The sequence below is a fragment of the Pagrus pagrus genome (genome assembly GCF_965226575.1).
Source record: "Pagrus pagrus genome assembly, chromosome: 5".
In the NCBI taxonomy this organism is placed as follows: domain Eukaryota; kingdom Metazoa; phylum Chordata; class Actinopteri; order Spariformes; family Sparidae; genus Pagrus; species Pagrus pagrus.
In genome coordinates, this window is record NC_140189.1 from 12604055 (window position 1) to 12629810 (window position 25756).

Consider the following 25756-nt stretch of genomic DNA (forward strand, 5'->3'; position numbering starts at 1 on the left):
ACATGCCCTCTACTACACTGACACTCATATCCTGTCTTGGTATGACACCTGACTCATTTAAATGCAGAACAAGCCCTCTTATTCATCTGTGCTACCTCGAACCCACCTCTCACTTCTAGCCTTTTTGCTTCACTTCCATCATTCATTTAACCCCTGTCGATCCATTTAGCTATCTCCTGCACTCACTCCCCCCTCTCTCTGTACCCCCTCTTCCTTTCGATCCCTTCATTTTTACCCATCAGGGCTTATCACTTATCTCCATTTGAGGTGACACAAAGTTCAACCTCCTGAAACATAATCTCCCCTCTGTTCAGCTCTCTCTCTCTCTCTCTCTCTATCTGCATTCTCTCAGTCCTCAACATTTTCACCTCTTTCAATCGCTGATATCACTTTGTTCACATTTACTCCTCTCTCTCTCCGTCTCTCTCATTGTCTCTCACCCTATCTCTTCCACTGGGCCTTAAGCCATGTACTGATAGACAGCAGTGCCACAGACAGCTATAAAACTGTCAAAACTTTGGTCATAGCATCGTCCAACACCATCCAGCTCTACACAGTGTTAGTCATATATGAGAATACCGAGAGACTGAAAGGTAAAGTTAGTTAATTAATCAGCGAGTTAAGCCAGAATTCAGGAGTTAATGAGCGTGGGTCAAATGGATGTCAGCGTTCTATCCGATTGGGTCAACACAGGTCAGCAGACTCTGCATCACGGCCCCGTTTGGAAGAAGGTTAAATGCGAGCTCTGGAGACCAGGTGTCTCTATTAGGGATGGAAATGAATGATTAAATGATATCAGTGTTTAATTATCACTCAACTCACTACACAAAGAGATTTTTTTCCCCCCCACATAAACCCATATCTGCTGTGGAATCGTGACTTATATTTTTACTTGTCCACATTTTTAATTACATTGATGTTTTCTAAATTATGTTATACTGGTCTATGAAAAGAAAGGATCAAACAATAAAATACAATCTGTTTTGTTCACTGTTGTACAACAACTTTACCGGTGACCTGTGGAGCAGCAATTTACACATTTACACCTTGCATTGATTAACGTTCCCTCAATTCCATCATGCAAATTTGTCGGAATGACTTTTTCAGCAAACATGATCTCAAGGATGGGCATCATATAGTTTTAAATCATTTTTGTGAGGGAAGACTTGCTGACCACTGCTACTACTTGTGGTTTATCAGGGTTTTCTTAAGCTAACAGGAAGTTAGTGACATTTCAACATACTGTGCAAATACTTTTTGTAACAAAAAAAGTTCAACCCAAAATGAAAACATTATGTCATTATGCAGTAACTGCAGCTGATGGAAATTAGGTGAAACTTGTCACCTGACGTGATTCACTTATGTAACTTCCAATATCTTAATTACGAGACTGATCTTAATTATTCTAACCCAAAGTGTGATCTTTTCCTAAACCTAACCAAGATGTTTTTGTGTGTCGTTTTAACATAAGGGCAGAGGAGGTCATAGAGGGGGAGACTTTTTTAAATGCTTTGGCTGACTATGATACTCAGGCACGATACTTATTCGAGTAAGAGTAAACAGCTGAAGACATCCAGCAGATAGAGGCCGAGCTACAGCTGAAATAGCCTGAGAGGACATGGTCGACAGCGACCATCGAGAGCTGCCGACAGAAGACAGCCACTGGTGGTGTGTTTGCTCACATTGCCCTCTGATGCCAACAGAAATGGACTATTTCTGCTGCAGTGAATTTTAGTGTGGGCAGTTTTTGTTGGATACTGTCGCCGGCAACCAGCCTGAAGCAGCGCATGTGTGTTACATCAAAGTTCACTTGTGGTTTGCGTAGAGGTGAGCCAGAAACCTTCTTCAGGATCCTAAAGATAAACTGAGCAAAAACAAGACCAGCAGGGCCGAGAAGAAAGATGAACACTGAGTGAGTATTTTGTCGTGTAACGCAATGTTTTAAACATATTTATAAAATATGTAGGCGTACAGTTTACCGTCTCAAAACATATGCAACAGCTGTTTGTGCGCGGGCCTGTGGAAAACACACAGTAAAGCTTATTGTAATTACTTCACCCAAAGCCAATTAATTCAAAGCACTTCGGACCCCGAAAGGACGGGTTGAACGTCTGTTCCTTAGCCGTCAGAGACCCAATATATATAATAATCCGCCTCAGCTTCATGGAGTGACTTTGAAAACACCAAATGACTTGCTTTAAGAATTTTTTTTTGTTTATACAATGCAATTAAAAAAAATATATAATTTCCATGAGGCACTGGAAAATTCTTCTCAGCAGACATGCTGAGTCCCGTTCTTTTGATCGTTATTTTAAATCATTATTAATACCACAAGGTTATACACAGAGCGGTCAGGTGGTGATCTGACATGTATGCACATTTCTCCTTGTTTCATTTAGTGTTGCTTGAACTATGGCCTGCAGTGACAGGCTGCGACGACTGCGGGTCATCATTTAACGTTATTAGTTTACTGAGCCATCTTCAATATCATTGTTTCTGTTGTATTCATTGAAAGTTTTACAACATCGCTTCACAGTTTTTATTGTGAACAATGTTATGAATTAATATTTTTCTCACTGGACTGAGATAAAAGACACTAAATAAACTGTGTGTATTATACACCACCAAATACAAACAAATATATGGTCCATGTGGTATTATGACAATGAAAGCTATGATGTTCTCGTCACATTCTTTCTCTTCTTCCTCTTTACTGGCAATGACGTAGCTAACTTATTTCAGAAGCCTTTTTGTACATAATACAATGCATCCTGGTACATGTACTGTAGGCAGGCTGTGCAAGCAGGAAAACTCTAATAACCCAACTTTCTCTTTCAAAACACCATGCACTAGAGATTTTATTGCCTCAGTTAACTACATTATCACTGATTGGGATATCCACATAAAACATGGCAAATTTCTCCTTTAAGGCGATTGACCAATCTGCTGCATTTGACAAGTTGAGTGTGAGAATGTGTTGGGATTGACTGATCCAATCACATTACAATCACGGCACATTGTGCATGCATTTACACCTGCATTAACATGCATTTATAGCTCTCCAGACAGGATATCCGGGAACAGATCACATGTTATCGCCAGGTGGAAATGGGGTCAGTGAGTCAACAAACATCTGTATCTATATGGGCTCCATGTTGTCAAAATCTTCAAGGTCTAATACATTTGAGAGAAAGTTGGCCCATACCTTTCTGTTGAAATGTGTTTTATAAGTTCACCACTGTGTTCCTTGGTGTGTTTCTTTGTTTTATTTTCATGATACAATATAAAACATTCTGTTCAGTTTTCAGCTGTGCAATAGCCTCTGGCTCTCCTGCAGTAACATGTTGTGAATGTCTTGGTTTTAATTTAGTAGAGATGCACCGATCCAGTTTTTTCCGATCCAATCCCGATACCGATACCTGGGCTGAGTTATCGGCCGATACCCGATACCGATCCGATACTACTGTTGAATGAATGAACTGTATACCTTGCCATGTGAGTGAAGGCATCAGGCTTGGCATAAACATTTAGCCTTGTTAAAAAAGGTAACAAATTAACACAGATATAAATCAACTTATTATTTATTAACAAATAACAACAATAACGTCTGCGGCAGAGGCGGTGGATGAGCTTACTTTTCTAGTGAGCTCTTCAAATGGCGTTAAAACAGTCATAGTTTTTTCCAGCAAAGTCCACTGGTGGACTGTCAGTGTCGCGGGCAGGTCATGATCAGCAACATAGGCACCAAGGGCTCGCCTCTGCTCCAGAAGACTCTCTATCATGTAGTACGTGCTGTTCCATCTCGTCCTGACGTCTTGTTGCAGGCGTTTAGGTTGCATTTGCATTTGGAGCTGGATATCATGGAGCCTTGAATACGCAAGTGGGGAATGTTTAAAATGTCCCACAATCTGTCGGCAGTTTGCAATGGCATCACTCACGCTCCGCTGTGACAACAGTCCCTCGTTGACTACGAGCTGCAGCGTATGAGCAAAGCAGCCCAAGCTGCGCACTCCCATGGTGTCCATGGCTTTTTTCATGTTGCTCGCATTGTCCCTCAAAATGACATGCACTTTTGTCAACGGAATATGCCACTGATCAAGCATTTCCTTTATAGCTGCCGAAATCGCGTCTCCGGTGTGTGATCCGTGGAAGTTTTTCGCCTGGAGCATTGCGCTGTGAGGTGAATAACTTGCGTCTAACCAGTGCACAGTTAAACTTAAAAGTGACATGGGGCACACGTCGGAGCTCCAGATATCTGTGGTGAAGCTCATTGATGTTACATCCTTTAGTTCTTCTGATATGTGTTTGCACACTTTCTTGTACAGTTCAGGCAGAGCGGTCTCAGAAAAATATTTTCGAGATGGTAAACTGTACCTTGGCTCAAGATGTTCAAGTAGGCGGCGGAATCCTTCGTTATCAACAACAGAGAGGGGCTGCGAATCCAAAACAATAAACTCCATAACCTTCTCTGTTATGTTGGTTGCTTTCACGCTGCCGGCTGGCAGTTTCTCCCGTCTTTGCAGTGCATCCGCCAAAGTTAGCTGCGTCGTTGTACTCTCTGCTGGCTTCGCTCGGAGCTCTGCGTGCTCTTTAGCATGGTGCTTTTGGAGGTGCCTATTTAAGTTTGTGGTGTTAAACTTACTAACTTTATCACCACCCCTCGCAACTTTCGCGTTGCAGATATTGCATGTTGCAGTCGGACTTGTTGGCGTATCAAGTTTGAAATGTTTCCAAATAGCAGACTTAGCTCGGTCCGGCGCTTGCGCCATGTTGCTCTGTGTTTGCTTATCACTAGCTGCTGTGCGTGCTCTGCGTGACGACGTAACCGACGTGACTAGATCGCTGTAACAATATCAATAAAAATGAAATGACTGGATCGGCATGCTGGATCGGCCTCATTCATCAGATATCCGATCCAGCTAATTAGTCAATATCGGAGCCGATATCCGATCCCAATATCGGATCGGTGCATCTCTATAATTTAGTCAGTTTGTCAGGGGCTGCAATTTCGAATGATTGCCTGTGCCTACATATTAAAGCTGTTTGGCTTCCTACACATATGGAATTCATGTTTTGTGACAAACAAACGCCAAGTGCACAGATGAATTCTGTGAGGCTTCAGGGTACAGGTGTGTTTACTTGTGTGTGAGCACCCATTAAAGATTAATGGCTCCTGGGCATGCCATTTCCATCTAACATGAACCATATGCTCCTGGTAAATGGAAGAACCTTACACATTCTAACTTTGGGTTAGGAATACATTGGTGGTTATTAATATACAAGACAAGCACGGTTTCCAAGCATTCGCATTTATGGATAAATTAAACATAAGATTCTCGGTAATGTCTAATAAACAGTACACCATTCTACAGTATCCATATTTGTTTGCAAACAGGATCATTTATAGCCAAAGTCACTTAAACATTCTGAAATGCTTCAGGCTAAATGCACCTATGTAAGTAAAAATGTTGATGTGCAAGAGAACGTGTGTGTGGGTACGTGCATGCACATAAGTGAGTGTGCGCATATGCCTTTCATTTATATGTGCATGAAAGTGTGTGTGTGTGTGTTTATGTGTGTGTGCGTGTGTGTGCAAGGACCTGGCATGTCTGTTGGGTGTGAGCATCCAGGCAGGATATTGGATATGATGATGGTATATTGGGTCCCTAATCCTCAAGGGAATTTAATGCATCTGGTGGTGAGTTCACATCCCTCCCGTCCACAGAGAACTTTGTCATCTGAACAGGTTACAAGATGAAACTAAACTTACCGTCGGAAAATACTGCAATATACATGTAAGGAAGAATCTTGCAAAAGTTTGAGGCAAACCAAGAAAAATAAAATGTATCCTGTGAACACTATGAAGCAGAATGTTTAAATTTAGGGTTTTGAGGGGATAATTAATGGATAAATTAATGAATTGTAATATATCAAGGTGTTTGTAAGGTAAAAAAACAAACAAACATAAAATTGACCAAAAGCCACCCCTTATTTAATACCTTAAAGGACAATAATTTTCAATTATTAATTAAAAAAATACTTTCATAGTTTTTGGTCAATAATCCATCCCTCTATCCATTGGTCATCCTTGTTAAATTCAATTTATAACAGCATAATTCCATCATTATTCAAAGGTAAATTAACAACATTTAAATTTAATAGAATTTAAATGTGATAATCTTTTTAAAAATTTAGAAGGAACGCAGTGAAAAAAAAATCTCATAGTGGAACTCAAAATCTGAACACAATAAACTCTGAATCATCATGATACAACAGCCGATTTGTATTGCAGAGATATGTGACATTGATAAACTTCTATTTCTGTTGTCATTTTCAGCTTTATTCATAAATATATGTATGTATGTATGTGTGTATGTATGCATGTATGTATGTATGTATGTATGTATGTATGTACTGTATGTATGTATGTATGTATGTATGTATGTATGTATATGTATATATATAAAGACAGTGTTTATCACAGTATTTATCTGCTGTTAAAACAAATCTACCCATCAGTGACATCTCACTGCCAGGCAGACAGGCAGCTTAACTGCTTGTTCTAGGTAAACTCAAGCTGTCATCTTCTTTAGTCTGTGGCCCAACAAGTAAATCAGGTCTCTAAACTAACATAAGTGAAAGTGTTGTTATTATATGAAAGCATCAAACATGCAGTTTCTCATGAATGGGATGTAATGCCTTCGAAGGCTAAGCTACATGACATATTGTAAACAGACATTGTGATTGGTTCCATATTATGATGTACTGTATTATATGGTGTTTTCTCTAAGTGGCATAACAACAGGGTTTTTCAAATACAAACTGTTGAGGAAAAAACTGACTCACACAGTCACAAGCAGCAGTGTGAAGAGAGGGAGTTGCTATGGAGATATGAACTGACCACTTTGTAGCTGACCTGAGAATAACTGACCAATGGGACCAGACAACAGAAGACCTATTCTGCTATTGGTGTACTTCTCTGTTGTCCAATGAGATGAGCTGGCACTGCTAGGCAGATTTGGTGTGTAGGAGACAGTGACATTAGATTATCCTCTGTTTTGTCTCTATTAGCAGCAGCAAACTGGAGCCTGTCCTCATATTGATGTCTGTCGCCATGCAGCCACCTCCAGTGGCTGTGGTTAATACGACAGCTGCAAAGGAGGAAGTGAGGAAAATTAGTACAAAGACTGAAAATGACATATAGGGAGGAGGTCGTGGATGGACAGTAGGGTTACACAAGCACTGGACTTTCAAACAGGAGACAGCCGTTCATGTCCAGCGAGTTCTTGTAACTTAATGATCTAGTGAAGTTATGCCACGTACATAACATATGTACATTCAATTCAATTTACCATCAAAATTATTTTGAAAATGATATTTTCAGCTAAAACTGTTGCTTTAAAAGGAGAGTCACCTTTAAAATCTTCTTTCTTTCGCGAGGAAAGGGTTTTTCTTTTAAATGAAGGTATTTGAGTTTTTGCTTTTAAGAGGTTTGGTACACACTAAATAACACCAGGTTAACATGACTGTGTGTGCATACTGGGTTAATTGTACACAGTACCAAATTTTAGGGGTAAATTAAGGACTAATAATGTTTTTTAAGAGTTTGTTGATTTGAAAGTTAGTTTTAGTGTTCAGTGATGATATAGCTTCTTTCAATACATTAGAATTTCTCAAACTAGCATGAAGGTATTACTCTTTTTTTGTTTTTCTGTTTATAATAGCTTTATTTAACCCAGTATCATTATTTCAAATCAACGTACAACAGAGCAGACCACTAACTTTTATCCAAGAATTGATTCCACAAAGCTAGTTTTTCTTCATATAATCTCGAACCTGTTTAACTTGTTTTTCAAGAATGATTTGTAATGGCACGAAAGTTTGTCTTGTGAATAAACATAGCTATTTCTCTGTGCATTCCAGACTTCATTATCCAAACCCTAATAACACAACCCGTCAACTGTGAGGATATAATAAGGGAATTTAATGCAGTAAATGTGTCGTTTGGCTGCAGAGGAATGAGCCTTTTTAAATGGAAAGTGAGAAGCTATTTTACAAAATTGCCAGAGTTGCTGTGGATAAAAACGGGGATAAAGTGACGCATGCCCTTTTGGTCTGTGTATGAACAGTAGTTTTCAGTCAGTATGACCATTTTATAGTCTGATAATTTAAACTGAATATAGTGTTTCAGGTGTTCAGTCATTATTTACTGTACAAAAAGAGATTGTGTGTTGTCTTAAATGGGACATAGAGCCACTTACAAAACTGTATTGAAAAAACAATATCCTTGGGGATATGGGGAATGTGGACCATAATGTCCATCCAGATCAAAGTGCTTCTGTGATTGCATGTCTAGTCATATGTATGTGTGTGTGTGTTCCTTGAAGGTTTTAAGGACTCTTTCATGTTACAGCATCACTGCAGTGAAATCCTGATTGCAGGGTTGAATGGTTGCATGATATGTACATTAACACTCATAAGATACTGCCATCATTTTGAAAGCCTATGAAGAGGACCAATGTGTATAGAAAATCTAGGGTTGTGAGTAAATGAATGTATTATGTACAGCATTACATTTTGCCCAAAGTTTTCTATAATGATAAAGGCCTCTTACCTAATAGTCAAAACAGCATTTGGAGAATGCTGTTAAATAGTGGTATATACAGTAGTTTAAATATTACATCAGTAAGCTGAAGCAAGATAAACACAAAGAAACAGACTGTCAGCTTGTGGAGATCTTCAGGAGCCTTCATAATATATATAAATATGTTTTTGGACACAATGCCCACTCTTATTTTATATTTTGATTGATTGTCACTTCTTTTGACTGGGAACTTTTTAATTTTCAACAGTATGTCAAGCTGATTGACAAAGCTTTTCTTAAAAGCACTGACAACGTATGACAGTTTAACAGTTGCTATTACAACCTATTAAGAAGAATTCCTGTCCAGCTTGAGGATGTTCCGTCAGTAACTTTGACATGTATTTTTGGTTATATGAGATCTAATTCACTCAAGCCCTGTGTGTACTATTTGTCAGTTTGTCTAGCTGTTAGCCTAGCCAAAAACAAAGTGTCACCTTGTCCTTGCATCAGTTTAACATCTATTGTAACATGTTATCTTTAAAACAGTTGGATGGATTAATATTATTCGCACATCTCGACCCCCTTTCATCCAAACTACTTCACACAATGTGCAGTAGCTCTTCTCCGGCTGTCAGTTCAGTCCACAGACTTTACTTTGTGATGATGTCGCACATTTTTAAATTGCTTGCCTGGGCTTGATCATAGTTTCAAATATAAGACCTCGATGAATTAAGTATTCATAATAGAAAGAGTCATAGTTAACCTTGTTAACAGTTGCAGTTTGAGGTGTAAACAGTTTTACAGACGTATCTTCTATTAGAGTGGTCTCTTGGGAAAATGTCTTTGGGGCAGCAGGGTAATTAAGAGGGACGGGGCAGGTCTCATTTTTCACATCATGTTACAATAGGTAACACAGCACATCACATATGGCCAACAAAAAAAGTTAATAGGCTACATGTAAATTGCTACAAATTGATACACAGAGTCCCATTAAGACTGTGCTATCTTTAATGGGAAAGTTAAGTTGTGGACATACTTTTTAAAAAGTTGGTTTCTCTCACGCTCTTCTCTGTGTCTCTTCAGTAATGATAGCTATTACTAACCAGAGACATCATTTGCAAGCTGCACTCATAAAGGTTACAGTCAAAACAAATAATAATGTGTACATGAAACAATAATGGAACAATCTATACAATATAGATCATCAACCTTTTTAATCCCATTCATTTTGTAATTTAATGTCTAATTTAATGCACATGAATGCATCTCACTCTCCCCCCTGTTAATTACTCTAATTGGCCATCAGTGTTAAATGAACCACCCTTTAGGGATGTTATTGTGGTAATGTACTGCATGTAAATGTGATTGTTTATATGGAAGTATAATGTGCTTGTTTGTATGGAAGTATGTAAATGTACCAGCCACAATGCATCACTTAGCACCACTGCTCAAACTCTTCAGTAGTAATTGCTTAACCTTTCAAAATTGTGGGAGTAAGATATGCTGCAAGGTCTGCATAAATAAAAAAAAAAAAAAGTAATCATTTCCAATAACAAAACATCATGGATAAAAGTGTTTGGTTTGTGCTTATATGGGGGCAATTTCAAGGAAACATATAATGTTTACCTTCTCTAAGAACATATAAGTGAACAATATACACTGTCCATATCAGTGGAATAGGTCGTCAAGGGTTCAGTGACAGTTACCCATGAATATTCAAAGTTTCAATGGAGAGCGTGTGGGCAAAAACACAGCCCATTATACTTTCCTCAAACATGCTGCCATGATTAAGTTGCACACTTTAAAGAGGTGAAGATAGGAGTGGAGACATCAGTTTTGAGCAGCCACAAGCGTGTAGGAAGGGTCAAGCTTCCGTCTGTCACATACCCGTGCTCGTGGGACCGCATTTGTGTACTCGGAGCAGAAATGCCCCCTTGCGAGGACTTGCATTTAATGTGCATGCACCTGGTTTTTATGTGTTTTTAGAATACCTGCATTTCTCACTCTTAATCTGTCTTCTGCCTCAGTGCAGCTGATGTACATCTACTTCCTCCTCAGAAACAAAACAAAACAAAAAAACACCCTGCATTTGAATATTTATTTGGATGTCCATTACCATGGCAACAGTCAAAGCTTAAAATAATTGAAACATTTGGCTCACCCCCGATAGCTATAGAAACAGTTACTCGTTTGACAGTCAGACTACTATGTCATGTACTGTAGGGTCCAAAAGTCTGAGACCACATTGAAAATCTCTAATATTGTCATGCAGTCCTCGAAATAATCAGAGAGTTTGAGGATGCAGACAGTAAATTGAAGTGTCAGAAGTCGAACTGTCAAAGACAGTTAGGGCTTCAACTGCTAAAGGCTTTCGCAACATCAAATCATGTCTAGACTCAAGGTTCCCAGGGGGCACTGCGTGGAACTGTAAAACCATTTACAGAAAACTGACTCAGTTGTATTCAAAGCATGACCAGGCAGACCCAGCGTGACCAGATTCAGTTCCCTGAGAGAGAGAAAAGCAACTTCATCATAGGTACAGAATTAGCTAAATAAAGAATGTAAGACTTCAAGTACAAAGAAGATCTGAAATTCTTGTACTTTAACATTTCAAAGACAACATTTGTAAAGACAAATAGTGTTACATTCAAAGTATCTTCACTAGTGGTCAACTCACTGTAGATTGGGTTGGTAAATGTATGTACAAAACACTTGCTCTGTGTCCTGGGATCGGATCCCGTCTCATATCGGTTTGCCATCGTTACCATACAGTCTTATATCTAACACACGGATGTTAAAGAATATACACTGATGAGCCACAACATTCAAAACACCTGTTTTATAAATCTCCAAAACAGCCCTGACACATCAAGGCAGAGACGCAACAGATTTCTGCGGTTGTCCTGTGGTGACTGGCATTGGGACATTGGCAGTGGATCCTTTGGGACCTGTGGGTTAGGGGGTGGTGCCTCCATATCGGACTTGTTCCTGCACATCCTACAGATGCTTGTCAGATTGGGATCTGGGGACTCAATCAATGCCTCCGACTCTTTGTCATGTTTCCTTGGGTCATTCCTGAGCAGTTATTGTGGTGTGTCAGGGCACATTGTCCTACTAGGGGGGGCACTGCCATTGGGGAGTGCCCTTGCCAGGAAGTTGTTTAGGTGGTCTACATTGATGTTTGGATGGTGGTGCGTGCCAAGTGGTAACCACATGAATGCCAGGACCCAAGGTTTCCCAGGAGAACATTGCATTGTAACGAGATGATCAATGTTAATCACTTCACCTGTCAACGTTGTGGCTGAACGGTGTATACTTTTTCTACTGATTCTATATTGTGTATGTCCCTGCATTAGTGATGCATAATGATGTTTCCTGTATTTGGTCACACTCTCATGTATTCCTGGACTGCAGCACTGCAGCAGGTGTTCAAAATGGGGGACTTTAACCAAGGCATCATCTGTCAATGTAAGACACCAGGATGTATCCACAGATGACTGATCAGTTAATCCATGCTAACTCCTACCATCCACTCCAAGTTAATGTGCTCACACACTCAAACACAAGCCCACACAGACACATGCATGCTGAATTGATTCAAGGATCACACACCAGCATGCTTGAGGCGTATAGTTGTCATATGAATTAATCCATTGCAAGGATACACGTAAGCAGTCACTGTTTTATGTTATGTCCAATGAAGCATCTCGTAAACAGCCACTGTATAAGGAGAAAAGACTCCACACATGGTTAATATATGCTATTATAGTGGATCTTAGCCTGATTGACATTAGATACGTCTTTAACACGTGTACTCAAGGCTACATATACACACACACCCCGAGGCTCAAGTGCACTGCAAACTGATACGACTCACATGGCCTCTCTCATATTCCCTCAACCCCCCAACCGCCTTCAGTGTGTGTGTGTGTGTGTGTGTGTGTGTGTGTGTCACTTTCCTGCTCTATGATCATTGTGGCTTGTTTATTGATGCCGCTGACCCCTAGTTGGCAAGCAGAGATCACATAGCACATGTGACCCATACAGTAAACACACTCCCACACACACCCCTCCACTCACGGTCGTGTTGTAACCAGAGCTCAGGCACCTTTGCTTCAGAGGAGGAATTCTACAAAGCCATTGTGTGGTGTAAAATTATACTGTTGTCACACTTGAATAGGCACAATGACAGTTAGGGAAATTGGCTCGGATCCTATTTTGACTGTTGTGGCACGAACCTTATTGCAGTTATTATTACCTGCACTGCACTTATATCACAAAGAAAGGTTTGACTAATGCACGTTTTGGTAAAGGACAGTTCCAGAGATGATTCCTTTGTGTTGAAGCTGCCAGTCGCTTATTTTTATGTTAGACCACACAACAGCAGCAGATGTGTATCATTGTGGGTCATACACTAGTATAATATGCATAAAATATAGTTCTATTTTGAACCATTTATGATGCTCCAAAAAAGCAGAAATGCTGTCACATTCACTCCACAGATAAGCAAATGGACAAAAATATTGGTATTTCTTTCTTTACAAGATCAATGTAAATGTCATGTCTTAAAGTGGAAACAGACAACACCACCCAAGTAGTATTGTTGTTAGCACTGCTGGGTGCAATGACAACCACATCCCTTTCTGTTTTTCTCACCCCCAGACTCCACAGAGACCATCTCGGGTGTGTTTGGGCGTGTCGGCTGTGATGCGGTCCCTGGAGCTGATTGCAGCCATTCCAGACAATGCCAATGTTCCTGTCGGCACATTGGACACGCCAGGTAACAGAGACGTGCCTATTGGGATCAAGGGGTTAGAGTAGCAACTGCCAACAACGCAGGACAGAAAGTTGGACTTTTTTCACAAGTCTATAATGGAGACATGCATATAATGGAGACAGTTATGCATCTGGCTCTGCACTGGTTGCAGATATGGTTGTTGAGCACAGTTTTTGATTTAGGTCTGTATAGGCACGGTATTAATAAATACTAAATGTGACAACCTCACTGTGACAAGACTGTAGGAAATTTTGTACAAAAAAAAGTTTGTGCTTTTAAATCCACCTTAAAGCCCAAACTGTAATTGTTACACTTATGAGATTGGTGTCAATGTAAAAATCTAACTTTCTGAAAGAAGCATTCCTTTGAAAAGAGAGGCCATTCAAGTTGAAATCAGAATGTCAAAACTTGAGCAGAAGTAGAACTTAAGCTTCAAGGTCTGGCTTCATTTGATAGAAAAGTTCACTAATAGATATTTTAGACTTCTTTTTCCTAATCCAGTCCGAGGGGTAAACTGGTTAAGGTTAATAGGAGAGGAAGGCTAGATTCGTGTTTTACTGAAATAAAATTGAATACCCTTTAGTCTTTTTAATAGCATCAGAGTGATTTGAACATCAGTGATGGTGTGTGATGATGTGATTTAATTTAATCACACAAAGATTTTTCTTTTTAAAGCATTTTCAAAGGTCCAGACATACTTTTTCTAGCAGCCCTCAGTATGAATCCAAACTGATCAAACATTCAGCACACATTTATTAAGAGCTGCTCTTCTGATGTACAGCTGAACCAAACCTCCCACATGGACACACACGCGCACATATATGAACCCGTATAGATGACCAATAAGCAATTCAAACATGTCTATCCTTGTTAATCTTTAACAATGTAATTTAAACTGTACTCATAATCTGTACTGTGAGACAGGTCTTTAGTTTAGCTTGTCTCATTAGAAAGACAGGCAGACAGAATATAGACAACATTTCCAACATTTTATAGATCAACCAATTGATTGATTTACATTGACAATCATTTCTGATTAGTTGCAGCCCTAGTCAGACAGAGACCTGTCCAGAAAAACGCCCATATAGCGTGACAAATGAAAGCAGCTTATTACGACTCATGTTTATGTTTGTTGTTAGGCGGTGACCTCTAGTGGCTGTAGTAATTATTACAGCTGCAAAGGAGGAAGTGAGGAGAGGTAGTATGAAGAGTGAAAAGTCTGTATAGGGAGGAGGTCAGGTTGAACAAGCACAGGACTTTCATTCAGGAGACTGCTGTTCATGTCCAGTAGGAAAACCAGAAGTCAACAATGTGTTCTAACATAGTGAAGTACTGTAACATGGGTACTTTGTAACACAAGTTACAGCAGTAATATCATAATTTTAAACCAACCAAGCAATTCTAGTGCCTTAACCTAACCAAACTATGACAGTACGACAAAGGTCCAGTATGTATGTCGCTGTTGCACTGCAACGGTCATGTTGGTTTGGGAACAGAGATATATGTAATGTTGGGAGACTGATAATAGACCTATTCAGTCGTTTAGGCTGTATAAGGCTGTGCTGCCACTTTTCACTTAGAGTATCAGGGTGAGTTAAAGATGGTAAGTGAAATGTGTAAATCAAAGAGAAAAAAACACGTCAGTGATCTCTGTCATGCATCACACACATCAACACAACATTCGGTCAGTGCGTGCAGTGCGAGTGGCTCCAGGAGAGAGAGAATGACAGAAAGAGAAAGAAAAGCACTGATCGGGAGTGCATCAACAGGAGAAAAGCCTGGAAGGAAAGTACAACTAAGAGCTGTAAAATTACAGATATCTTCATGAACAGGGGACATGATTGGAGTTTAAAACAACATATGACAGCCGCCCTCAGCACGTCATCTCACAACTAGCAGAAGATGTATGTGCATGAAAATAAAGACCTGTTTACTGTTTTCTGTCAGGTGGAAGTGTCACACTAAGAGCTAACAGACCGTCATGATTATAAATTCATGTCCAGTCAGAGCTCTGAGGAAACACCTGGTGAAAAACAAAAAAAAATGTAAATGAATATTCATTGCCTTAATTATGGAAGTGCAATTGAGGTACTCTTGAAACTGAAGGCACATGGCTGCTTTTTAACTATTTTGGTTGTTTTTTAAACTAAAGTGAAATATTTGTTTCTGGCATAACTAGCAATCTTAAAAAATATTATTTAAAAAATGCAGTTTAAGGGGTCTCTTGTGAACGGAGTGAATGTAGTGATTGGCCTGGACTGATAGTAGATTCTAAGCCTGACTTATTATTCTAGTGCGCCCCTTATTTTGGGGTTGACCTTACAGATTTTACAGGGATTTTGACCCCAAACTGTGCTCTCTTACCTTAAAAAACAAGACCATACATTTCTGGGAGGGACATGCCACAGTCGTGCCAAATGCTGTTTTTCATAATTGATAATCTTACAACCTGTTTCTGTGTGTGCACAGCCAAGTTTTGATCCATGGTGTGTGGATGTTGAAGTGAGTGTGGCCTCATTTTTAAATGCCAGAGGTCACTAGAGCCTCATTTTATTAAGTTATGCAGATGAGTCAACAACCAAACTGACATTGTAATTTGCAGTGAAAACCATTAAATTGAGGCAATTTGCATGAAGGTGTGGCTGTTTAAAAAATGCATTAAGAATTAAAAATGTAACACACTAATAAGCAGAGACAATGAGTGTCCTTGTATAAAGTAAGCCAAGGACACCAGTAATAAGAAAGTGTAATCATAATCTGATCACAGTCGACTACAACTAAGAAAACGTCTCAGTTAAAGGTCCAGTGTGTACGATTTAGTCAGAAAATAAACAAAATTATTCATAATTATGTTCTCAATTGTTTGGTTTTTTTATTACATAACAATGAGCCGTTTTATATCTGCAGGTCTACTTCCACATGGTCTGCCATGTTGCACCTCCATGTTTCTACAGTATCAGCCATTGTAGGGGACGGTGAAATGCCACTAAATCCCACAGACTGGGCCTTTGAAGCTGGGGTTGGTAAGATACCAGCAAGAGCAAGCGGAATGCTCCCATCAGTCCTCCATCCAGAGCCACTGAACACACACTGCCTGACTAGAATATGTTCAAGATCCCTTAGCTTTATCCATCTCATCATGAACGTATGGTCCAATAAAGGCTGCCTGGCACGACAGTTACTCCTTACTGCTGTAGGTATGTACTTTGTGCTAACGTTAGCTGCAATCGAGCATGTTGCTGTCACTGCAGGACTTTTATTGGAATCAGGGGCTGTGTGCTTTGTGCTAATTGGTTAGCAGTGTGTGCAGGCAGGTAGGCAGGTACGTAAGTAGACTGACATATAGACTGTCCAATCTTTTCATATGGGCCAAAAAAGATGATCGGATGGGCTCATTAGAGGCCTGCAACAGCCACATTGGATTTCTTTTATTTGTCAGAGCATTTGATTTATTGATTGCTGTCAGTATGTTGAGAGATTTTTTTCTAAATATATAGAAAAGATTTGATTCTAGAATAACTTACCAACCCAAGATTTATCTGATATTCCTGTGTTACGAGACACTGATCAGGCCTTCTCTGTACACGAGATATTTTCTTCAGTAATAGAATTCATTTTAATGACATTTACAGCTGAAAATGTTATTATGATATTTAAATTTGTGGATTTGACCTGTAAAACCTTTCTCATATGAAAAGCGGAATAACCATTTAAGTGTGACATATTGCCACACACACATATACACACCTACACATGAAGTAAATCAATCCCCTTTGCATCTGAATAAACACACAGTGATTGTTATTTTTGATGTGATATGAGTATTCACTCTTCAATCCCCACGTGTAACAACTGCTATGACGATACTGTTTTTTTTAGATTGAGTGCAATCTTTTATCACATTATTGCCACCTACTGGATTGGAGGGTGTATCAGAACAGTTGTACTCTCACCCATACACATATCTTCTAATATAGTGTGACGGACAAATTCTTTGTATGTCTGCATCTACTGAACCCTGATGTTTGTACCATGATGTGTCGGGCACAAGTACATGTACTATTACACTGGATAGACGGATATACAGTACAGACCAAAAGTTTGGACACACCTTCTCATTCAATGAGTTTCCTTTCTTTTCATGACTATTGACATTGTAGATTCACACTGAAGGCCTCAAAACTATGAATTAACACATGTGGAAATATGTACTTAACAAAAAAGTGTAAAACAACTGAAAATACGCCTTATATTCTAGTTTCTTCGAAGTAGCCACCTTTTGCTCTGATTACTGCTTTGCGCACACTCTGCATTCTCTTGATGAGCTTCAAGAGGTAGTCACCTGAAATGGTTTTCACTTCACAGGTGTGCCCTGTCAGGTTTAATAAGTGGGATTTCTTGCCTTATAAATGGGGTTGGGACCATCAGTTGTGTTGTGCAGAAGTCAGGTGGATACACAGCTGATAGTCCTACTGAATAGACTGTTAGAATTTGTATTATGGCAAGAAAAAAGCAGCTAAGTAAAGAAAAACGAGTGGCCATCATTACTTTAAGAAATGAAGGTCAGTCAGTCCGAAAAAAATTGGGAAAACTTTGAAAGTGTCCCCAAGTGCAGTCGCAAAAACCATCAAGCGCTACAAAGAAACTGGCTCACATGAGGACCGCCCCAGGAAAGGAAGACCAAGAGTCACCTCTGCTGCGGAGGATAAGTTCATCCGAGTCACCAGCCTCAGAAATCGCAGGTTAACAGCAGCTCAGATTAGAGACCAGGTCAATGCCACACAGAGTTCTAGCAGCAGACACATCTCTAGAATAACTGTTAAGAGGAGACTGTGTGAATCAGGCCTTCATGGTAGAATATCTGCTAGGAAACCACTGCTAAGGACAGGCAACAAGCAGAAGAGACTTGTTTGGGCTAAAGAGCACAAGGAATGGACATTAGACCAGTGGAAATCTGTGCTTAGGTCTGATGAGTCCAAATTTGAGATCTTTGGTTCCAACCACCGTGTCTTTGTGCGACGCAGAAAAGGTGAACAGATGGACTCTACATGCCTGGTTCCCACCGTGAAGCATGGAGGAGGAGGTGTGATGGTGTGGGGGTGCTTTGCTGGTGACACTGTTGGGGATTTATTCAAAATTGAAGGCATACTGAACCAGCATGGCTACCACAGCATCTTGCAGCGGCATGCTATTCCATCCGGTTTGCGTTTAGTTGGACCATCATTTATTTTTCAACAGGACAATGACCCCAAACACACCTCCAGGCTGTGTAAGGGCTATTTGACCAAGAAGGAGAGTGATGGGGTGCTGCGCCAGATGACCTGGCCTCCACAGTCACCGGACCTGAACCCAATCGAGATGGTTTGGGGTGAGCTGGACCGCAGAGTGAAGGCAAACGGGCCAACAAGTGCTAAGCATCTCTGGGAACTCCTTCAAGACTGTTGGAAGACCATTTCAGGTGACTACCTCTTGAAGCTCATCAAGAGAATGCCAAGAGTGTGCGAAGCAGTAATCAAAGCAAAAGGTGGCTACTTTGAAGAACCTAGAATATAAGACATATTTTCAGTTGTTTCACACTTTTTTGTTAAGTATATAATTCCACGTGTTAATTCATAGTTTTGATGCCTTCAGTGTGAATCTACAATTTTCATAGTCATGGAAATAAAGAAAACTCTTTGAATGAGAAGGTGTGTCCAAACTTTTGGTCTGTACTGTACAACAATCAGCCACGACATTAAAACCCCTGACATGTGAAGTATTGTATAGTATAGTATATATTGTATAATATAGTATAGTATGAATGACTTTAATCATAAGTTACAATGTATTGTCCGGCTGGGAAACCGAGTACAGTCCCCCGCATTAGCAGCAAGTCTCCCCAATTGCAGTGCCCCCCACAGCAGGACAATGGGTTCTGCCACACTGCAAGAACTGCTTAGGAATGGCCTGAAAAACTTGTCAAAGAGCTCAAGGTGTCTACCCAACCTCCAAATTCCCCAAACCCTAATCTGATTGAGCATCCATGGGACATCCTGGAACAATTCTGATCCATGGCGGCCCAACCATCTGCTCAATCGAGGCATGGACACAGGACTTCTGGGTGTCTGGCACCACTCCTGGCAGATCCTTCGAGTCCTGGGGGTTCAAACGTGGGGCCTCCATGGGTTGGACTTGTTGTAGGATGTCCCACAGATGCTCGGTGGTATTGAGATCTGGGGAATTTGGAGGCTGGGTTAACATCTTGATCTTTTTGTCACATTCCTTGGGTCATTCATGAGCAGTTTTTGTGGTGGCAAGGCTCATTGTCTCTCTAATCAAAGTTATTAACTTCATATATCAGTGGTTTTAATGTTTTGGCTGATGATTGGTGTATATCCGTCTATCCGCTGTAACTGTTCATGTATTTGTGCCTGAGCCATTATGGTACCAGGGCTTAGCATATTACCAGAGTATCTGCTAACTACTTCCGTAACTACTTCAGTACTCTTTAGCTGTAGCAATATCTAAGGCTGTAACTAGCTGCCAATAGCTAGTTAGCTCAGTTAGATGGGCAGCTAGTGGCATTATTAACTGAATGGCTCAGAACAATGGGAGAGTGATGGTGTTTACACTGCTGGCAATTGAACCAGGTTCAGTAACCTCCCAGTAAACACTGCTGGATCGGGGTTGAACACGGCCTCCCAGACCGACAGAGACCAGTTTCAGGGGAAACCGTGTTGAAGTGATTTTCAGAGACTCAGACCAGTATTTTAAATCCAGGGACAAGAAGACATGGCAGGCAGGGACAGGAGAGATATTGCGTCAGGAGTGTTTTATGATGAGTTAACAAGGCAATTAAGATGTCTTTGTTCTTAGTAAATATTATAAACAGTCTTCATAGCCTATCTGTCCCAATATAACCAGTCCAATTATCCTCTCTTCCCCTGCGATCCTGAAAGTTTTCAAACATGTTGAGCTGAAAGAGTTTGAAGTGACAGAGATTTTCAGAAGCAGCAGACAGGCCTCACACATCTCACTGAAGATAAAAGTTCACAAGCACTAAAGATAGATGTATCAAATCCACTGTGAGCATTTCAACATTTAGCATTTATCCAAACCCATAAACACCTAGGTCACTGGGTGGTGCACTAAGATAGATGCGATCATAGAAGTTACTTTTGCACCCCCAATAATAATGCCTACTTCAGGTGGAAGTTTCATTGTTTGTGCTTTCCTGAAGAACGTATTCTGATTCAAGTCCATATCTATTTATGTTATCAAAAGGAAAAGCCTAAACACATCTTCATTTCAAACAAAAGAAAAACCTTGGGAGAATTTGTTGAAAAGAAAGAAAAAGCCCTTTATTTAGGAATGAGTAAGATTTCAGCATCTGTTTTCTATTTTCCTTGACCCGCTATGATCCAAAATTACAATGGTAGCTGAGAGAAAAAGCCACCAAACTTGGGGTCAGACTCAGGATAATTGGATTGGATAACTGGATAATTTGTCAGCATTCATTGTAAGCAGCCATTTTTGTGTCTTTTCCATTATTGTATTATAAATGTCTGTTTCTTTATAAATATAACCTAAAACAATATAACATCCATTCCGTCACAGTGCAAATGCAAATACTCCAACATAATAACACATTGTCAGTGACGCTATAAAAACTGCTAAACATGTGTGTGTGTCATCGTTTCCAAAAATATCCATCCAAACGTAAACAAAAACTGAGGTTTTCAATATCTTGACCCTGGAAGGAGTTTTCCAAAAGCTAAATTGTGCCATTTACATCTGAACAAAGGGCCCAAATGCAAAGAAAAAGCTTTGCTTTAAGAAAAAACTTGCTTATGTGTGGACATGGACAGACTGGTCTCTTCTTAAGGTTTACTGCTCCTGTAAGGATGGGGCAACTTACACCTGAGGTTCAGGCCCATCATACCAAAAGAGCGCTAATAATAAGTGATGAGTAAAACATCTGTTGACTGTTTAATGGAGTATTCTGGTAATAAAAGAGTCCCAAACCTTTGAAAGCATCTCATTATGCTTTTAACGTGCCTAGCGTTTTTTTTTTTTTTTAAGATATTCTTCAGTATCACAAAAACTGAAGAACTCCATACTTTCACAGAGTTGTAGATTCAGCGGCGCTTAAGTTCTCAATATCACTAATCAATTAACTATGAATTTGCAACTCTCTGGTTCTTGACAGTGACTTTTTTTAAATGTTACCAATACCAATTTATGCTTAATCATCACCATAATATTCACTGTACTTCTTAGTTGGATTTTTTTTAGCTCGCTCCCTGGCTTACTTTTGAATAACAGAATACAAGTTTGTAAAATTAGAGTTGTGGCTGTTAGAATCTCTATACAACTCAGTCTCATGTTGTCTACATGAGGTTCATTCAAGGTACAACCAGCGAGAAGCCAAGTGCAAGGACATTAAGCAGAGAGGACAATTGGACCTGCTGTAATCTCTGTGTCCACGAGATAGACAGCGGTAAGTAGAGTGACCGCTCTGGGAGAGGAGGGGATTACTGATTAGTCTGTGTGTGTGTGTGTGTGTGTGTGTGTGTGTGTGTGTGTGTGTGTGTGTGTGTGTGTGTGTTGCGTGCGTGGGTGCCTGTGCGTGTGAATGTGAGAGGGAAAGAGAAAGATAGAGAGAGCTGCACAGTGCGTGTGTATGTGCCTGTATTTACTTGTCTGCTGAGACTGGTATAAAACGGTTATTAAACATGTATATTTCATAACAGGTAATATAATTGTTGCAACCATATCAACTTGTTATTTACGAAAGAGAGACAACTTAATACAATTACTACTAACATACATTATTTATTAATAGTAATGTGGCAGCGTTTGGTTTTCAAACCAATATTTTCAAAAGCATACATGAAGTCATACCTGCAGTCTATGGGATCCTTATATCCCAGTCAGAGTCCCCTGACCATTCGCACTAGATGGAACAAACTGTAACTTACCTTACTGACTATTAAAAATAAATGAAAATAAACCTAATAAACCCCATTTATGCAGTTAGGATTTTTAGTTGCTTTTTTCCCACTGTACCAAACTCGTACTGGACCGAGACCCCAAACCCAAGTACCCAATTGTGACTTCTGTATAGTGTTACTGTTATATATATGTATGTATATGAAACCAGATATATTGAGAATTAGCAACAGTTTACAATAAAGGTGCATAAAAAAGTGAGTTGTCAAGTTAATTTTAGTGTAGTAACTGAGTACCTAATGATAAAGTTATTAATAACTAATAAGTCTATATTGCGTAACTACTCAGTATGATGTTTCACTTTGCTTAAAGATACACAAAAAGAGGAACTAATAATCCAGTAATCAGGAATTAATCGGTCATTACTAGTTCATCCCACTCAGCAGCTTATTGATAGTTAATCAAGAACAACTCAAAAAAGACAGTGGGCAGTATGTTGATTCACATATATTAATGAACTGATCATTGCCCAATGATTCATTAATATATCCTACTACTTACTGTTCTCCAGTAACTCATTAATATCTACTATATAGTCCTCGAATCACAGCTATTGAGGAATTACTCATCAATGATTCATTAACTATCTAGTCGTTCCTGCATTCATTACTCCCTCCTCAGTAATTACTCACATTTTTGTTTCCCTTATTGTATGTTACCTGAGTAGTTTCTGAAAACTTCTGAAAAACCTCAATGTATCTAGTCCCACAAGCACCTCTGAACTTGTTTGTTTGGACTTGAGTATAAGTTTCTCTCCAGCCGACCAGAACTAACTGACATTTCCAGTCACACAGTCTGTGCACTGATTCCTGTCATGGGTGAGAGAAGTGCACGGGTCAACGTTAGTCTGGATCATCAACACCAACTGTAACATGATTAGGGCCAATGTATACAGCGGCCTAATGGTAATATATAATACATGAAGACCCCTCACACGTATATAAGTTAGACATATATAATTTAGTTATTTAGAAACCCGTAGTCTTTCACACACACACACACACACACACACACACACACACACATTAATACTCACCTAAGGCAAAAAATCGAGAAGGCTGTGCAGTATAAGCCACATTGTGACATATGTCCACGTTAACACACTTACACTTAAAATGCAGGGTGTGTAATCCAGACATTAAAAAACTAGACACATTCATTCATGTACGCATAGTTAAAAGCATGTATGATAAATGAGCCACTCTATCTGACAGCTAGCATTATTCATTGTTTGACAAATTGATGCGCTCAGACCCCTCTCCTGATGCAACATTCAGAGCTTGCACGAGTGAACACGTACACACACAAATGCACAGATCAAGACTCAGGTCCAAAGGTCCCATCACACCATAAATTTAGTGGATAGACAGAACAGAGACATGAGGGTCTGTTAACATGTATTAATCAATTGTATCGACTGACAGCTAAAAAGCAGAGCGGAATAGAGGAACAGCACAAAGGAATTAAAATAAAGAAGGTCAAATGGATGAATGAAGGAAGTGATGAGGACTAATGTCAGCACATGTCAGCTCAAAGTGGGTGTATACATGACAGTTTGTCAAATTTGTGATTATTTGAGTGTTTGATTGACTTCTGTAAAACAATATATCAGAGAATGTGCTTCAGCAATGTTTAAATGTCTTATCGGGCAAGTAGCCCCAATACATACCAACAAAAAGGAGTCAATTCGCTCAGCACTTAAACCCCGCCAAGACCATATCTTTGCGCTTTGGAGTGAGCCTGGGTAGCTTCCTGTCTCTATGCTAAGCTAATCGACTCCTGGTTCTGGCGCTATGCACAAACCCTTTTCTTGTTGAAGATGTCCTGTGGTTTCATGTGTACAAGTATTGAAACTACGGTCTGTGCAGCCAACAACAAAAGCAGAGCTTAACTCTGACCTTTAACAAAATGCTAGCTAGAAATTAAACTAATCAATCCACAGACTTAGAACTCGTCAATCGTCAAGACTTTTCTATTTGTGTTTTGGTATTCATTCAGTATGTACTGTGACCAGGTTCAATAACTCCACTCACTTCCCATTGTGTGGTGGTCTCCCTCTCCATGCAGCAGTTTTCACTTCACCCTGCTTTTTAGAGGAAACTAAAGTCTTCTTGATGTGCATACGTTTGACATTAGCTGTATTTTACCTTCTGCATTGGGATAACGAGCTTCTTAAATTAAACGAAGCTTTGGTTATTCCTTTAAAATCATAAGGAAAGATCACTGAGATGACAAACGAAGGACTACTAATACAAGTGAAGAGAACAATGCGGTTCTAGCACCCCATAAGCCAACAGTCTCGTTAACTGATCCAGCTTTACAGTTTTAACTTTCCATGTCAGACACTAAGTCTGATGTAGTAATTCCTTTTATAAGGGTTTAAAAAACCTTGTTACAATCTGATTTACAAGAATAGGTTTATAGCATGTAATATCGAGCTGAGACTGAATTTATAGATCCAGAAATGTACCTCTTTCTGTTCCTTATACCTCTACATTAAACATACAGCAGGATATTTTACTGTTCATTTTGTAAGCATCAAAAGCGCTTCACGACTTATAGAATTCTGCATCACCTTTTACATCGGACATGCGCAGGGAAAACAACAAGTAAGCCGACATTCTGTTCAGCTCTGCAGTGTATTTTAATGTGATTTCAGCTCTGGCTCAGTGCTGTAGACTCAGACGACATGGTTTCTCATTTACTAAAAGCTTAGAAAGCATGTCTTTTAATGTATTAAGTACATACATCAAGGCAGTGTTCATACAGTGACTGTGCTTCAGTATAAAATGATCACCGATCAATGCGTGACACTCAAAAACTCCCACATGAATGCTGGTAATTACATCCAGCATTCAAGTGCTTTCTTAGAGAGGTTTACATCCATCTAGTGGAGCTTTACTACTGCAATGTATTTACACTGCATGTAGACAATTTAAACCTTGTGTGGGGGTCATTCATTAACAGCTTCAATCGTCAGGAGTGAGTGTTTGTGAGTGGCTACAAGAATAATTATTTATTTATTATCCAACCTGTACATCTTCTGTAGGTACCAATTAAGCCATCTGAGCCAGTACAAAGGTCCAGAGGTTGGCCTTTTAGAGAGTGTTGTCATCAGTCTACAGTACAACAAATAATTTTCTCAAGTGATCTGTGATAGTTCACAGAGGGCATCTTTAGGTACATATTTTGCCATGATGACACACACACACACACACACGCTCACACACACAGGCTCACACACATAAACACACAAAGACTCACAAGGTAAAAACTAACATACGAAGCAATCTGAAATTAGAGACTGAAATTAGTTGACATTATGTATTTTCTCAATACATTTTTAGAAGAACAATACTAATAATTTTTGTCATAACATACAATCATATTATGCACAGCATAGT